This window comes from Podarcis filfolensis, assembly GCF_964270895.1.
Source record: "Podarcis filfolensis genome assembly, chromosome: 12".
Classification (NCBI taxonomy): Eukaryota; Metazoa; Chordata; class Lepidosauria; order Squamata; family Lacertidae; genus Podarcis; species Podarcis filfolensis.
Genome location: NC_139614.1, coordinates 38052063 through 38060673, shown reverse-complemented (window position 1 = coordinate 38060673; position 8611 = coordinate 38052063).

Here is an 8611-nt window from a genome sequence, read left to right as displayed (position 1 = left end):
TAAGGTTGTTTATTGCATTATAGAAATTGTAGAAAAGTTTCTAGTTCTAGTTTAATTAGACTAGAGAAGCACAAGGCAGCCATGCTTGTGCCTTTGTTCTCTCACAGGATACTCATCTTGAGGTCCAAGAGAGAGAGAAGAGTAAGGAGGAGGAGTAAGTTGTAAACAAGACGCAAAATCAAAGATGCAAAGTCCAAATCAGTATTAGCAGGCTCTGAGTTGGGGGTGAAAGGGGTCTGATGGAAAGAGGCTGCCGCACCATTTGCCATCAGTTTTCTTCTAAAAATCATCCTCTCACTGTTGACTTTTCACCTTGTGTTATACAGTGGTACCTCACGTTACATACGCTTCAGGTAACAGACTCCGCTAACCCAGAAATATTGCTTCAGGTTAAGAACATTGCTTCAGGATGAGAACAGAAATCATGCTCTGGCGGTGCAGCGGCAGCAGGAGGCCCCATTAGCTAAAGTGGTGCTTCAGGTTAAGAACAGTTTCAGGTTAAGAACAGGCCTCCAGAACGAATTAAGTACGTAACCAGAGGTACCACTGTATAAGTGTACGTGGCTGTGTACACCCTCTCCTTCGCTCTGCATCTAGTGTGCACCCACTGCTGGTGTGGGAAGTGATGTATGCACGACACCAGCCACAATCCATATCTATCTTGTGTCTTTCCTGTTGTTGCTGTTATGACATCCCGTGCTTTTATTGCATTCCCACCGCTAACCAGCTTCTATCTAAACTGAGAAAAATAACAAGCTAGTTGATTTTTAAGGCAGCAATGGGTTACATAGCATGTGTCCATTATTAATTAATTTATATACAATTTACTTGCCAAAATGGCTTCCAAGCAGTTTACAAGTGTCAAACCGATTATAAATACATATCCACGCATTGTTAAAATAGAACAGCTTCACTGAAACATTTAAATATCCATAATTACTGAAGTGTAGGTGGGTTCCACGAGGAAATACACAGTGATAACAGCAAGAACTTTTATTGAACTAACAGAGCTGGACAACAGGGGCAAAGCCACTGCTTATTTACATTTCTGAAAGCCTGGGCCACTCCCACTCCAAATGTGATTGGCTGCCTAAACTTCCAAGCTGTGAATCATGGCTCAGAGTTTAAGGGCCAATGGCAGAGGCCCAAATCCTGAAATGTTCTGTGACTGGATTGTTACGAAAAAGGAGCAATGCAGAAGCGAGCTCCAGGTGGCTGGAATGGTAAACAGGAAACTGATGTTATTGGATTGTACCGTGGGAACCAGGGACAGTCTGTAAAGTGCTCTGAGAGCCGGATGTTAGCTCAGAGTGTCACATGACCCTGTACTGGAAGTACATGGGTGGAGTTATTTTTCTCTCTCTGCAGCTGGGTATCAGAGAGTGCAGACATGTTGTTCTCTGCACTGAGGAAAGGCAGAAATAAAGGCATGTAAATATATTTCTGTCTGTCTCTTTCCCCCCCCCTGGGAATGGAGGAGGGGGAGGAGTGGTGTGTTCTTCTTCACGTTGAGGAGAATCGCCGATTGGAGACCTCCCTTGATCCTGCCGGGAGTCGCAGACAGGAGGTCACAAGAATTCAAGCCGGGCACCTGGAGGGTGGCCAAATTCCTCTGACTGACAAGGCTTGAGTCAACATATGGTAGCAGTAGCTGCTGGTTATCTGATCCATGGGAATCAGCATGAGAGGTGAGAGGTTGATGGATCGTGTGCCATCCTCTGCACCAAGGAAAGAAGATAACGTCTGCATTGCAGCCAGAAGCTGAACAGACGGAAGGACACCAAGAGGGGGTGTTTTCCAAGCAACGGAGCCCCAAAAAGGTATGCTGAATATCGGGCTAAAAGTGTGAATGCAGAATGATTTATTCTCTGGTTCACGAGAGAGCTGCGTTTGGAAAAACAAGCTCTGAAAGAAAGGCTTGCATACCAGAAATTCCTGTGGTGAGATAAGGATTCCCGTCCCGGGGAAGGTTGCTAAGCAACGACAGTCAGGGCAGTGGAAAACTACTGACACCTGGGGCTGGCTTAGTCAGAGCCGGGAAAGCGAAAGTTGTTTTGACCTTGAGACAGCTTTGAGAATTGCCTGCCTGAGAAAGAGGCAGAAAAACAGCTCAAAAAGGAGCTTTTGGATTTTAACTAGCTCGAGAGTGGAGAGCTGAGGCTTGGATTCAAAATGGATGCCAAGGACAGGGGGAGGGAAGAACGGAGTTCTAATTCCCCCACTGATGTTGCTACTGGAGAGAATGCTGTAGCTTTGAACGCTGTTCGATGTTACAATTGCGGACAGGCTGGGCATCTTCAGCGGAGCTGCAAGAAGCCACGCCAGCCGAAAGGAGCGAAGGGCCGCTCAGCAAAGCCTGAGGCGTCAGGCAAAGGTCATACCAAGCCTATGGTGGAACCTGCAAGGGCTTTGATGGCGAAAGGAACCACGCCAGATGTTGGGAACGCGTTTATTATCGACACTGCAGCGACGGTTCATATGTCCCCACACAGAGGACTCTTTTCATCGTTTAAGAAGCAAAGCTTCGCTGTGACACAGGCCAACGGTCAGGAGCTGGAAGCGGCCGGCGTGGGGACTGTCTATCTTAAGAGTCTGAACTTGACAATAAACAATGTTTACTTGGTTCCTGAATTGAAGTTCAATCTGCTGAGTGTTTCGCAGATTGCAAAGAAAGGACTGAAACTGTCCTATGATGATAAGAGCTGCGAGATTTACAAAGATGGAGAGTTATATCTTTCTGCCAGACAGAAAGGTGGACTGTATTTGTTGGACTTTGACCAAAGTGATTACATGGAATGTAATTCTGAGTCTAACTTGATTTCTCTTGCAGGTGTGACCAAAACAAGCGCCAAGAAGGTGGCCAGGGTCGACAGAGCGTTTCAGCGGGTGTATGCTGATGTGATTGGTCCTCTAGAACCATCTAGAGGCAATGCAAGATTTTATCTTGTGTGTGTGGATCATTTCTCTAACTTTGTCTGGGTTTATGTGTTAAAGAAGCCACAGGAAGCCTTGGAAAGGTTTCAGAAGTTTTGTGACAAGGTTAAAGACATGCATGATGCTAACATTGATTGTCTTTTGACAGATGAGAAGCAGATTTTTCTTTTACAGGATTTCCAGAGGTTCCTGCAGAAGAAGGGGATCAGACACAAGATTGCTGTTTCAGCGGAAGCGTGGAACAGGGGTGTCTGTGTAAAAGTGAACAAAGAATTGCAAAAGGGAATGAATGCGCAATTGCTTAGTTCACATCTGCCACATGAGTTCTGGGCGGAGTCACTCATGTCGTATTGTCATGCATGGGTGAGAAAGGTGTCGAAAGAGTTGGGAAGTTCTCCTTTTGAGAAACTGTTCCAGAGAAAACCTTCTGTTGCCCATTTCAAGGTTTTTGGGTCTCATGTGAGGACAGAAGCTCCAGGTGGAGTAAAGAATGCCAGAGGCATTTTCGTGGGATATGAAAAGGGTCTCTACAGAGTAATTTTGTCAGGTGATTCTCACAAAATTTCTAGAGAGTGCTCCTGAAAAGGAGAGAGTGATAGTGCACACATTTCCCACAGAGGACGATTCAGATGATGATGATGATGCTTTCACAGAGTACAGTGGTACTGAGAGTGACAGTGATAGCTCAGAGAGCTCAGTCGTCACAGTCATTGAGAGGAAATCTCACACAATGGATAGGCCTTCACAACTGAAGGATGAACCACTGTTTACCATTGGAACTGGTTCTCCTAAGAGTCCTGAGACAGAACCAGTGAGCAGAGAGGATCAGCACCTCATACGGAGGTCTGAGAGAGTTACAAAGGGTCAACCACCTAAGAGGTACTCAAAAGAGTATGCTAATTTAGCTGTTGCATGTGTTGCTGTTGTAAACAACCGAGGACAGGTTGGAGCTGTGTCTAAGTCAGAGACAAAGACACAACAGAGAGTTGCTAGCCAAGGGAGTGCAGATGCACTCGTTCCTTGGAAACCAGACAACCAGAGAGGTACACTGGGGAAACCAGTGGCGGGGAGTTCCAAGGGTGGAACTGAAACAACAGGGGAGTGTTATGTGTATAACAACTGTTTGTTTTCTTCTCTGGATCACGCTTTGCTTGCCGCAACACGCATTGATTCTTTTGGGGGAGGATGTTACGAAAAAGGAGCAATGCAGAAGCGAGCTCCAGGTGGCTGGAATGGTAAACAGGAAACTGATGTTATTGGATTGTACCGTGGGAACCAGGGACAGTCTGTAAAGTGCTCTGAGAGCCGGATGTTAGCTCAGAGTGTCACATGACCCTGTACTGGAAGTACATGGGTGGAGTTATTTTTCTCTCTCTGCAGCTGGGTATCAGAGAGTGCAGACATGTTGTTCTCTGCACTGAGGAAAGGCAGAAATAAAGGCATGTAAATATATTTCTGTCTGTCTCTTTCCCCCCCCCCCTGGGAATGGAGGAGGGGGAGGAGTGGTGTGTTCTTCTTCACGTTGAGGAGAATCGCCGATTGGAGACCTCCCTTGATCCTGCCGGGAGTCGCAGACAGGAGGTCACAAGGATTCAAGCCGGGCACCTGGAGGGTGGCCAAATTCCTCTGACTGACAAGGCTTGCGTCAACATGGATATCATGTATTCAATCAGAAAAACAGCGGCTCAGAATCCTTAGTCCAGACTCAAGCTTAGGCAAACACAGACCACTGAATACATAACAATTACCATGTACAATAAAGCAAAGGCCATTAAGACAGCATAACAATTATGTACCAGAAACATAAGACACTGCTTCGTAAGGAACTAGACATTGATCTACCTCGCTCAGGACTCAGCCACACCTCTGTTTGCCCCGCTGATTTCTGCTGTGGAAACCTGTGATTTAGCACTGCGAGCTTCCCATGGATTGCTGTTTCTTCTGATTTGACACTAAAGAGCAGGTTTCCCCAAGGGAAAGCAGTGGGGTAGCGGCAAAACCTCTCAGACCCATGGCTAGAAAGCATGGGAGAAGCAGGAAACCACTCAGGCCCCCCATGCATTCTAGACACAGGGCAAGCCCTCAGCATTGCCTACAGTGTAGACCATTTGGTAGACCAGACTTGGGTCTCCAGCTGTTTTTGGACTACAGTTCCCATCTTCCCTGACCACTGGTCCTGCTAGCTAGGGGTGATGGGAGTTGTAGTCCAAAAACAGCTGGAGACCCATGTTTGGGAAACCCTGGTGTAGACTCTACACTGACTGCCAACAGGATTTCAGACAGGGGTCTATCTCAGACCTGCTTGCAGTTATTGGGGATTGAACCTGGAACAAAACATGTGTTCTGCCACTGAGATCCAGATTTCCCCCAGTGTGTGTGTATGATGGCTTCTGAAGCCTCCTTGAGTGATCGTTTCTCATCCCCTGAGGAAAGAGAGAAGGAAGATATAGGGTCCCTGTATCTTTTTCCACCATCAATGAAAGATCAGCTTGCAGTGGATGATTTATTTTTCAGCTATAAATCATCCTCCCCATGCTGCTCTATGCTGTTTACATGCGAAGACCAACCCCATCAGGCTGTGATTTGGGGTGGAGGAAGGATGTTTGGACAGAAGCTGATTAATGCCTACCACTTTGATTATTCAGCCTCTCTCCAACCAGCATTCCTCCATGGAGACAAAAAACAATCCAACTCTACCATTCAAACTCCTGTACACTAGTATACATCCCAGTTTGTGCAGATATGATCTATGATTAATCATACATACATATTTGCACAATGAGAACTGTCCTAATACTAATAATAATTGTTGGTTCTGAGTTGGTGCTCTTCTTTTCCTTTTCTTTTTTGCCTAGGTTATCTTGAGCCTATATTCAGTTCTTAAATGCGACATTCCTCTAGGGAAACTGGGATCTCAGCCCAGACTTTGCTATTCATATGGAGTCAATACACGCCCAAATGATTGGAACCAAGTTCAAAAATAATTACGTTCCGTATATGAAAGTCATTTTGCACAAGCATATGGAAGCAAGATGAGAAGGAAAATCTAGACTGGAGGAAAAATATAAAGAGAATAGTGCATTTCATCCAGAAGCAGGATATCTGGGTTTTAGTGGCAAGTCAACTAAGAAATAGTTGATCATGGGTGGGAACTTCTACGATTCTGGCTTTGCACGTGAGTATGCTGGTATCAACCAGCTTATTCCAAACAAAATGCCAATACTGGAATGGCTCCAACTCATCTCTAAAGCAAGATACTTCTTTTGTTCTTTACTGGTATTTGAGCTAGGGCCATTTTAAACAGAAAGACATTCCCTTTGAAGTTGAAACTGCAATGCAAGTGAGGTGTTGTTCCAACTCCCTAAATGCGTGAGCAAGTAGCTTCAGATGAGCAAGGCTGCAATCCTAAACTCACTCACTAGAGAGCAAGTGCAATTACCTAATTGCTACTTATTTCTGTGCAGAGGACAGCACTTTCTAGCTAACAAAAGCGTTGCCTTGCCTCCTTATCTGATTTCAAAGTTGAGGAAAATCAGCGGCTGGTGGCAATTTGTGTGTAATCAGTGCTATTTTTCTAGAAAAAGAAGTGTTGGAATTCACCGTGAACACCACCCTCATGCTCTTAGAATGGCAATGGAGCCCAGCTAAGAGGTGCCCAAACTGAGTTCGGCTGAGTTCCCACTGTGTGTAACGCTCACCTCACTGGTAGTAGTAAGATGTTCCAAGGACACAGCATTGGTATTGGTTTCTTTCAGAAGCCTGAATGAAAACTTATCACTTTGGGGAATTTTTTTTTTTTTTAGTTTTTGGTATCACAAATGGAATGCAGAATGTATAGGAAAATATCTGACATTAGGTATAGAGTCAGACTAAAATGACTTAAGTGCATTGATTTCAGTGGCTCTGAGTATGACTAACGTTTAATATCACCCCTATGAGTACAAAAAATATATATATAACTTATACAAATGTGAGCTGCAAAATGTGAGAGAAATCATTGAAACATAAACCTTTTGTTGAAATTGAGGCTGACGATGTCCAGAGCAGCTTTTGTGCCACTTTAGGGGAACGGCTGAGAACTAAAACATGTCTAGCTTTCGAATATAACACTTTGCTAGCAAAAATGAAACACCAACTTCACATTTAACAGACAGAGAATAAAACAATGCATTTGCAGAGCTAACTCTGCACGGCCAATAAAAGTATAGTGTTATGATTCAAACGCTGAATAAAATATAGACCAGATGGCTCCCTACAGTAGATCAACTACAAATCTCTCAGAGATTTAAATCGAAGTCGGGATTGCAAAACTGCCTATCTATCTCTAGGAATCTTTCAAGTTCGTTTTCAGTTAAATTATAAATGGTAGCAACACACTTCTTCTATTACGTACTCTTTTATGTACTTCAGTAGGGCAGAATGCTGGATGTTGTAGCATTCTACTGTTTTGTTTTATTCATGTACTGTCATGTACTGAACCATCTACTTTTTTGTACAATTGATTTGAACATAAAAAATAATCCAATATATACAAATACTAGAGAGAAACTGAAAAGATGGAATTAAGTTTCACACTGGCGCATGAATTTAAATGCGCAAATACCTGAGGACAGAGCAATCACAGTATAGCAAAGATTCGTGCATGCTTTTGCAAATACCATAACCTAGTACAGTCTTACCTACTCTAACTGGTAGCATCTCATCAGGGTCTAAGGTAAAGGTCTTTCCAAGCCACCTGATCTTTCAGTGCAGGATGTGAAACCTGTGGCCCTCCAGATATTGCTGGGACTCAAAACTCCCATCAGCCCCAGCCCACACAGCCAATTGTGAGGGCGGATAGAAGGAAGCCCACCTTCACACAACACCAATCTCAATGCTTTCCCACTATAAATTTGGGGTTACCTTATATAGGGATAATTCTACAAACTGGGGAAAATCAGGCTCCAAACTGCTTCACTTGGGGTTGTAGATTATTTGTTTTGGTGTGGGTGGGTCAATTGTTACTTTCTCTTCCTCCTCCTCCTCACCATTCCATTTACAGTTATACCTCGGGTTACAAACACTTTGGGTTACAGACTCCGTTAACCCGGAAGTAGTACCTCGGGTTAAGAACTTTACCTCAGGATGAGAACAGAAATCGAGCGCTAAAGTGGTACCTCAGGTTAAGAACGGTTTCAGGTTAATTCGAGAACGAATTAAGTTCGTAACCAGAGGTACCACTGTATATCCTCAGTGCTTTCATTTCCTTAGTACTTGTAACTATGTAGTACTTGTAACTATTTATGGCACTCAAGCACATAAATGTTTTTGATCCCTCAGATTTGCACAAAACCAGAAAACTGCACCAGCAAATCATATTAAAAAAAAAAAAAGATCGCACTAGATATTGAGCAGCAACATGAATCTGAAGTGTATGCTAAGAATTTGCAATTCATGTAATTTCATTTCCAGAGGTGCTGGTAAGTATTTCTGATGCAGGAGCATAAACAGATTCCTGCATAGCTAGCTAGCTATTGATTCCTCAGATTTGCAGAACTGCACAGGTAACCCACACTGAAAAGTGTGCTGAGGATTTATAATTGGCTGACTGTGTCCTTTTGAACACTACCTGCACAGTGAGCTTAAAAATTAAAACAAACAAAATGCACACTCACCTGTCTCCACGCATGCCCTGTTG